Genomic DNA, 9,583 nt, shown 5'->3' with positions numbered 1-9,583 from the left:
GTTTCTAATCTGACCAATCAGAGGCTTACAATCCTCTAGTTCCAGCAATACACAGCCTGAACCAGCTGTCAATCAGTTTCTAATCCAGCGAATCACTTACGCTGTGGTAAACAGAGAGGTACATTAACAAACTCACTCTGTTTGTTCAGGCTCATAACTGGAAGCCTGTTACTGCCAATGTGACATAAACAAGAAAAAGAGTAAGTAGTGTCAGTCATTATAATGAGAGAGTTTCTTATTATAATGACTTTAGGTCTGTCATATTGGCAGAAATGGTCTTCCATATATAATAGGTCTGTATTAAGGTTTAGCTAATTCTTTATATACTGTTGGGTAGTTTTGGCCTCGGTGTCCTACGTATTGGCTGCGATAATCCAATACATTTGTATTCATCAAAGGCCAAAGTGGCCTTGCTCTAAAAATGACTTAATTATATAATATATAATATAATAATACGGCTGATGCCACTTAATAATCAACTGAACACCCACAATAAACAACTAAATAAACATTTTGATATAATAAACAAGCACACAGCGCTCAACCAACTCAAACTCAACCAACTGTTGATGTGTAAAGTTGTGTTTGTACAGTGTTAATAAAGTTGTGTTTGTACAGTGATAATAAAGTTGTGTGTTTGTACAGTGTTAATAAAGTTGTGTTTGTACAGTGTTAATAAAGTTGTGTTTGTACAGTGTTAATAAAGTTGTGTGTTTGTACAGTGATAATAAAGTTGTGTGTTTGTACAGTGTTAATAAAGTTGTGTTTGTACAGTGTTAATAAAGTTGTGTTTGTACAGTGTTAATAAAGTTGTGTTTGTATAGTGATAATAAAGTTGTGTTTGTACAGTGTTAATAAAGTTGTGTTTGTACAGTGATAATAAAGTTGTGTTTGTACAGTGTTAATAAAGTTGTGTTTGTACAGTGTTAATAAAGTTGTGTTTGTACAGTGTTAATAAAGTTGTGTTTGTACAGTGTTAATAAAGTGGTGTGTTTGTACAGTGATAATAAAGTTGTGTTTGTACAGTGTTAATAAAGTTGTGTTTGTATAGTGATAATAAAGTTGTGTTTGTACAGTGTTAATAAAGTTGTGTTTGTACAGTGATAATAAAGTTGTGTTTGTACAGTGTTAATAAAGTTGTGTGTTTGTACAGTGATAATAAAGTTGTGTTTGTACAGTGTTAATAAAGTGGTGTGTTTGTACAGTGATAATAAAGTTGTGTTTGTACAGTGTTAATAAAGTTGTGTTTGTACAGTAATCAGTGAGCTCCACTAGCTAGCCATGCTGTTAGCTAGCTAACTAATGAATCTTCGCTCTGTGTCACTAAAAGTTGCAGTACAGCAATACAGCAGCAGTTTATCATCTAACACAGCTGATGGCTTTATTTGTTGCTTTATTAACAGACTGACTGTTAATTAGATCAAAACTTCACAATGACTCATCTGTTTGGATCTTCTTTCAAACTGACAGTTGAATGCAGATACACAAGCTTTTGATTTAAACTACTTTAACATGTTTTCATGAATCAAAGTGAACACACACTTACACTTCCTCACACCAGGTTTCAGCCTCTGCTCTCCACCGTGTTCCACCCTGGAGGAAGAAACAAAGTCACAGTGAACCTTCAGAAGCTTCCTCATCAATGATCTCCATAGACAGAAGATTCTGATGATTCTGATCATTGGTCCAAAGGCTCAGAGAGACAAACTGGCCTTAGAACTAAAACAGCAAGAAATCTGGGAGTGATGTTTGACTCTGAGTTTAATTTCATGTGTCACAAAAACAGCATTTTAAGATTAGAAGAACATCTCCAGAGTGAGGCCATTTCTCTCTGAGTGACACAGAGACTGAAGGACTCTTTTAGAACGGGCTAGACTACTGTAATGCTCTGCTTTCTGGTCTACAAAAAACAAGTTTTAGGTTTATCACATAAATATTGTAGCATTCAATTTGGACCTATTATTAGTCATTCGATTTATATGTGGCAACAACTAGGAAAAAATGCCCAATAGGAAACAAAAGGGCCTATAGATATATCAATATTCAACAATAATTTCCTAATAGGTGAAAAAAACTTTATGATTCCAGCTGTGGCAAAACCGTGGTATCCACACCTTCTCTGATATCTACAATAATGATGGTTTAAGATCTTTCCAAGAACTGAGAGAAATGTATAACTTCATCATCCTTCTTTTCTATTTATAGTTAGGGTTACAATGATCACATATGGTGTTCCATAGACTCATTACCTAGTCAACTGGTTTTAAACATAGCAGGGCCTTTGTGTTAAATGTATACAAGAAAATCCAACACCAAGTGAGTTTTTCATTGGGCATGGTGGCTGTATGGAATATGGATCTTAAAAGCTAAGGACAGAACATAAATTGGAGAAGAGTTTGGAATAATATTCTACTCATTTAATGTAATTACAACAATCAGTTACTAAATTATGTCCAGGAGTCAGTACCTACTGGATACAAGTAACAACAGCCTTATCAGATTTAATGGACGTAAACATACCATGTCAACCAAATATTATTTTATTGAACATCTTTTACTGTATCAAGATATTAAAAATAATATATTGTTCTGTGGAATAACTGCAGCAACTAAATGGTAGTAATAAGGTTGAAATATCTGCATGATCTAAATATACATTATTGGTTTTCAACATTTCACAAGACTCTTTCTCTTGAATTATCAATTGGAAGAATAGAAGGTATGAAAGGAGGAGGAGGCAACATAGGCAACAAAATGAAATCACAATTGTGCAGGAGAGACAGGCAGAAACCGCAATGTTATTTGTTCTTTTGTTGGCTTTGGAAGAAATAAACCTTAGGAAATACAACACGATACAAGTTTGAATGGACAATGGACTTCTTTTGCCTTTGTACATTATAGGCCCATGGTGTAGCAGTGACCAGCCATAACTTTATGACCACTTGCCTTATATTGTTTAGGTCCCCCTTTTGCCACCAAAACACCCCTGACCCATTGAGGTATGGACTCCACTAGACCTCTGAAGGTGTGCTGTGGTATCTGGCACCAACATGTTAGCAGCAGATCCTTTTACACTGCCTCCATCGGAGGTGCATCCTGGTGCCAGGTGTTCCCGAGGTAAGTTACGCATACACCCCTGACCATCCACAAGATAAAGGTAAAATATAACAACATTGCAAATTGTATTCATCAGACCAGGGTCCACCGTGGTCCAGTTCTGATGCTCACATGCTCATTGTAGGGGCTTTCAACAGTGAACAGTGGTCAGCATGGACTCCCTGCCTGGTCCCAGACCAACAGACTGCTCTGCACTGTGTGTTCTGACCCCTTTCTATCAGAACCAGAAAGACGTTAAATTTTGTCCTCTTTATCAAGCCACGGGTACTGCAAAACTCTTTTTCTATCATTTTTTTTCATCATTCATTCATCTTCATCCGCTTATCCGGAGTCATTTCGCGGGGGTAGCAAGTTCAGCAGAGGACCCCAAACTTCCCTTTCCCTGGCCATATCGGCCAACTCTGACTGGGGGACCCCGAGGCGTTCCCAGGCCAATGTTTAGATATAATCTCTTCACCTGGTCCTCAGTCTGCCCCGTGGTCTCTTCCCAGCTGGATGTGCCAGGAACACCTCCCTCGGGAGGTGCCCTGGAGGCATCCTCATCAGATGCCCGAACCATCTAAGCTGGCTCCTTTCGACGGAGAAGCGGCTCTACTCCGAGTCCCTCTTTTCATGACAACAGTGCGATACAGGGACCGCAATACCGCCCCTGCTGCCCCGATTCTCCGGCCAATCTCCTGCTCCATTCTACCCTCACTCATTAACAAAACCCCGAGGTACTTGAACTCCTTCACTTAGGGTAAGGACTCACTCCCTACCCGGAGTAGACAATCCACTGGTTTCCTGCTGAGAACCATGGCCTCCGATTTAGAGGTGCTGATCCTCATCCCAGCCGCTTGACACTCAGCTACGAACCGATCCAGTGAGTGCTGAAGGTCACAGGCCGATGATGCCATCAGGACCACATCATCCGCAAAAAGCAACCATGCAATCCTCAGCCCACCAAACTGCAACCCTTCCCCCCCACGACTACGCCTCGATATCCTGTCCATGAAAGTGACAAACAGGATTGGTGACAAAGCGCAGCCCTGGAGGAGGCCAACACCCACTGGAAACCAGTCCGACTTACGACCAAGAATCCGGAACATAACTCTCGCTTTGGAAATACAGGGCTTGGATGGCCCTGAGAAGTGGCCCCCTCACCCCATACTCCCGCAGCACTTCCCACAGGATATCCTGGGGAACCCGGTCATATGCCTTCTCCAAATCCACAAAGCACATGTAGACCGGATGGGCATACTCCCAGGCCCCTTCCAGGACACCTGAGAGAGTAAAGAGTTGGTCTGTTGTTCCACGACCAGGACGAAACCCGCACTGTTCTACTTCAATCAGAGGTTCGACAATTGTCCGGACCCTCCTTTTCAGCACCTTAGAGTAAACTTTCCCAGGGAGGCTGAGTAGTGTGATGCCTCTGTAATTTGCACACACCCTCTGGTCCCCCTTTTTAAATAGGGGAACCACCACCCCAGTCCGCCACTCCTTCGGCGCTGTCCCTGACTTCCACGCAATGTTGAAAAGGCGTGTTAACCAAGACAACCCCTCAACACCCAGAGCCTTCAGCATTTCTTGACGAATCTCATCAATCCCCGGGGCTTTGCCACTGTGGAGTTGTTTGACTACCTCAGTGACTTCCCGCAGGGAAACTGATGTAGATCCCCCATCACACTCCAGCCCTGCCTCTATCACATCTATTTGTTGGTCTAGTCGGGTTCAGGAGTTCCCCAAAGTGTTCCCCACCGCCCAATTACCTCCTCAGTTGAGGTCAGCAGTGTCCCATCCCCGCTGTACACAGCTTGAATGGTTCCCCACTTCCCTCTCCTGAGGTGTCGGACAGTTTTCCATAAGCTCCTGGGTGCTGTCTGAAAGTCCTTCTCCATGACTTTTCCGAACTCCTCCCACACCCATTGTTTTGCTTCCCTCACAGCTGCGGCTGCAGTCCTTCGGGCCTGCCGGTACCCTGCAACTGCCTCAGGAGTACCCCGGGATAACATATCCTGGAAGGCCTACTTCTTCAGTCGGACGGCTTCCCTGACCACCAGTGTCCACCACCGTGTTCGAGGATTACCCCCCCCGTGAGGCACCCAAGACCTTAAGACCACAGCTCACAGCCGCAGCTTCAGCAATAGAAGCTTTGAACATCAACCTCTCCGGTTCAATGTCCCCCGCCTCCACAGGAATGTAGGAGAAGCTCCGCCGGAGGTTGGAGTTGAAGGTCTCTCGGACAGGGGCCTCCTCCAGACATTCCCAGTTCACCCATACTACATGTTTGGGTTTACCAGGTCTGTCCAGTGGCTTCCCCCGCCACCTAACCCAACTCACCACCAGATGGTGATCAGTTGACAGCTCCGCCCCTCTCTTTACCCGAGTGTCCAATACATGCGGCCTCAGGTCTGATGATACAATCACAAAATCGATCATAGACCTTTGGCCTAGGGTGCTCTGGTACCACGTACACTTATGAGCATCCCTATGTATGAACATGGTGTTTGTTATGGACAATCCATGACTAGCACAGAAGTCCAGCAACAAAACACCACTCTGGTTCAAATCGGGGAGGCCGTTCCTCCCAGTCACACCCCTCCAAGTATCTCCATCATTGCCCACATGTGCGTTGAAGTCTCCCAGGAGAACGATGGAGTCCCCTACTGGAGCCCTATACAGGACTTCATTCAGGGTCTCCAAGAAGGCCAAATATTCTGCACTGCTGTTTGGTGCATAAGCACAAACAACAGTCATAGTTCCACCCCCCACAGATTGTAGGCGTAGGGAGGCGACCCTCTCGTCCACCGGGGTGAACTCCAACGTAGAGGCGCTCAGCCGGGGGCTAGTAAGTATCCCCACACCAGCCTGCCACCTCACACCTTGGGCAACTCCAGAGAAGAAGAATAAAGTCCAACCCCTATCCAGGAGTAAGGATCCAGAGTCCCGACTGTGCATAGAAGTAAGCCCCACCAGATCTAATCGATAGCGCTCCACCTCCCGCACCAGTTCCGGCTCCTTCCCCCCCAGCGAAGTGACATTCCACGTCCCCAAAGCCAGCTTTTGCTGCCTGGGTCTGATCTGTCTAGGCCCCCTGCCTTTGCTGCCACCCATTTGGCATCGCACCCGACCCCAATGGTTTGTCCCGTGAGTGGTGGGCCTGCGGGATGAAGATGTGGCCACGTCACTCCTTCGGGCTATGCCTGGCCGGGCTCCGTGGCAAGCCCAGCGACCAGGCGCTCTCTTTCGGGGCCCCCTTCCAGGCCTGGCTCCAGACGGGGGCCCCAGGCTTCCTCCGGGCCGGGTCTCTTTGCATCTTCCATGCTTTTCCATAGTGGTCTGTGAACCATTCTTAGTCTGGCCCGTCGCCTGAGACGACTTTGCCTTGGGAGACCCTACCAGGAGCATGTTGCTCTCAGGTTCATAGAAGCACCCAAACCTCTCCACCGCGATAAGGTGATGGTTCCCGGAGAGAACATAGAAAATGTGAATGCATCATAAATTGGTTTGTAAATGTGTGTTAAGTGTAATACGTTTTGTTTTGTAGCTAATTGTTTAGACAAGCACCATTCTGCTTTGTAGTTCGTTTCATGAACTTCAGTTTTACACAGTAGTTCTGTAAGTGTAAATTACTGACCTTAGTATACAAAAAATGTGTTGTTAAGAATATTAGCCAGCCCGCAGTGAGTAAACCAAGTTAAAGTTAGTTTCACTTTCCAGGGCGTTCGTTAATGTGGCGTGACACTTTATGGTAAGCCATGTGCCATAAATACTTTTTGTTTCAGTTATGTATTTCCTTAAGTTTGAATTGTGTACTTCCTCCTAACATTCACATTCCTCTGGAAAGGGAAGAAACCTTTCTTAATTATGTGGCTAAAATCATGTTAGCCTATTCAGTGTATTCTGTTAGCACGGCTCAATTGCCTGAAAATGCATGCATAAATGAAAAAAAAATGCCCAATATAAAAGGGGACAAAGGTTAAAATACTATTGTTACACCTGAATAAAACCATATGTTGCCTATATACATTCATATATTCATATTCCTGATCATTACTACTGTTTAAGATCAAGAACAGCCAGAAGACAGCTTTTGAGGATTTTCAGTCAGGATTTAGAGTTCATCACAGCACAGAGAAAGCTCTGGTTAAAGTTATTAATGCCATTGCTAATATCACTGATATTGTTATTATTATAAGGTAATTATTGCAATTGAAGGAATTCTTTTTTTTTCTTCTTATTTTTCCTCCTAAACAAACATATTTGGAGGCCGCAACATGCTCGAAAAATTTTGTATTTTCTAGGGGTCCACTATGAGCATGGCAAAATGGCCCCTCAGGGTCCCATAAACTATACCATCCGGGGCCCCTTTCACCGATATGCATAAAAATCGGCACACGCATAGATCTTATCTAGACGAACAAAAAATCAAGTGGACACCATATCCCAAACCCAACAAGAAGTCGGCCATTTTGGATTTAGCGGCCATTTCTGGCGATTTGCACATGTTGTATTTGAACGAACTCCTCCTAGGGAATTGATTGGATCGTCTTCAGATTTGGACACAGCAAACTAAATACATTCACGATTAAAAGTTGTGCTATTTACGACATTCCGTCGAACTGCGTGCCCTTGGTATGGAATTTCAACGACTCGCCATGAAAGAGGGATTTGTCATAACTTCTGCATACATGATCTGATCTCAACGAAACTTCACATGTCTGATAAGAGTCCCGCCCTGAACACGTCTATGTGATAATATTCAGTAATAGTGAGAGCGCCACCTAGTGGTGAACGGAAATGTCATTTTTTATACTTTAATGCTCTACTCCTAGCAGGATGATCAGATCGTGCTGAAATGTAGTCGGGAAATGCAAAGCATGTTGTTGATGATATTTCATAATTGTGGTGAGATTTTGTCAAAGGGTGTGTCTGTGGCATGCCATCAAATTATGATGTACCACCACAAAACATTGTACATTGTCCATTGCGCTCCAAGCTTCACTTGTCTGATAAGATTTTGATCTGATTTACATGAAATTTTCATGTTGTGGTCGCAGCACACCCCGAGTTGCATGGAGTGCGAGGGCCCGTTCATCGCTGCTTGCAGCTTTAACTATTACTATTATTATTACTACAGTTACTATTATTACTATAGTCACTGCTCATTGTCCAGACATAGTGAACTCCTTCTTTGTTTGATTTTACTAATTCTTCAAATAAATCCAGAAAGGGCTCGGCATTTTCCTGGCCAGCCCTATATCTCTTGTCCTCCTTTTTGGCCTCCTCTTGCAAGAAGTCCAGCAGGGCCCCCTTTTGGGGGCAACCAGAGGTTGATGGCTCATCATCTGCCTGTCTGCTGGTGCAGCTTCTTGTGCCAGGCTTCACAGACTCTTCTTCCTCCTCACATGCCTGGTCACAAGTTGTGGCTCCACCAGGAGATGATGAGCCACTGCTGCTGAAGGCCACACCAGCCACAGGCTCATGGCTTTCCCCAACACATGAGTTCATTAGGATAGGGGACTCTCGTGTATCCTCGCTCCTCAGCAATCGCTTCTCGATCCTCGCTCCTCTGGGCAGAAATAAGGGCTTTGGGACGGCCTGCAAGATGGCATCTTGCGGTTCAAGAGGAAATGTCAAATAAGAAACTTGGAATGTACCCTGTTTCAGCTTGAAACTCCATTCTTTAGGATAAACTGAGATTTCTTTGCTGTCTCTCTTGTTTAGTATTCTGTAACTGGACACAGAGTGAATGTAGAACTCCTTAGTGCCTGTACCAGAGCATTCTGTGGTGTAATTTGTGCAAGTATTTCCTTGTATCACAAATACCTGCTGCCTGCAGGTTTATTAATTTCTGTTTATTCATTTGTTTTAATTAAACCTATAACCCATTTACCTATTTTGAAGAGGCATTTTTTCATTACTAAAATAAAGTGTTTTTTATTATTATTAAGATGCGGTTTGGAACTGATTCTTAGGTTCCTTTTTCTTAAGTTCAGAATCCGTACCGCTACACGACTTCAAATATTTCAGTTTCACCATATGAACCTGGACTAAGTGTGACTATTTGGATTTGGTCTTGAAGAATACAAAACATTCAATAACATTAGATTCTGAAAGTTAGAGCAATCTCAGTGGCTGTGGTTTTTAACTCTGATAACCGTGTCTTTATTAATATTAGTACAGTTCACATGTGTGCAGACACAAACTCCATCAAAGGTCTCTACATCTGTTAAAGCCCACTGCCAGCAGAAACAGTGTGTGAGCTCTGGGTGTCTGTTTATACCTGAGAGCAGGGTCGTTTCTAGACCCACTGGGGGCCCTAGGCAAGAAGGACCATGGGGCCCCCCAGAATCATTATGAATGAAGTCCAGGACTACGGATCAGTAAAGAGATCTTTTATTAAACAATTAATATATAAAATAAATAATAAATAACATAACTATCGGAATGCAAACTTTACATACAATATATAAATAACAGAAAA

This window comes from Dicentrarchus labrax, unplaced genomic scaffold (assembly GCF_905237075.1).
Source record: "Dicentrarchus labrax unplaced genomic scaffold, dlabrax2021, whole genome shotgun sequence".
Classification (NCBI taxonomy): Eukaryota; Metazoa; Chordata; class Actinopteri; family Moronidae; genus Dicentrarchus; species Dicentrarchus labrax.
This window is presented reverse-complemented; position numbering follows the sequence as displayed.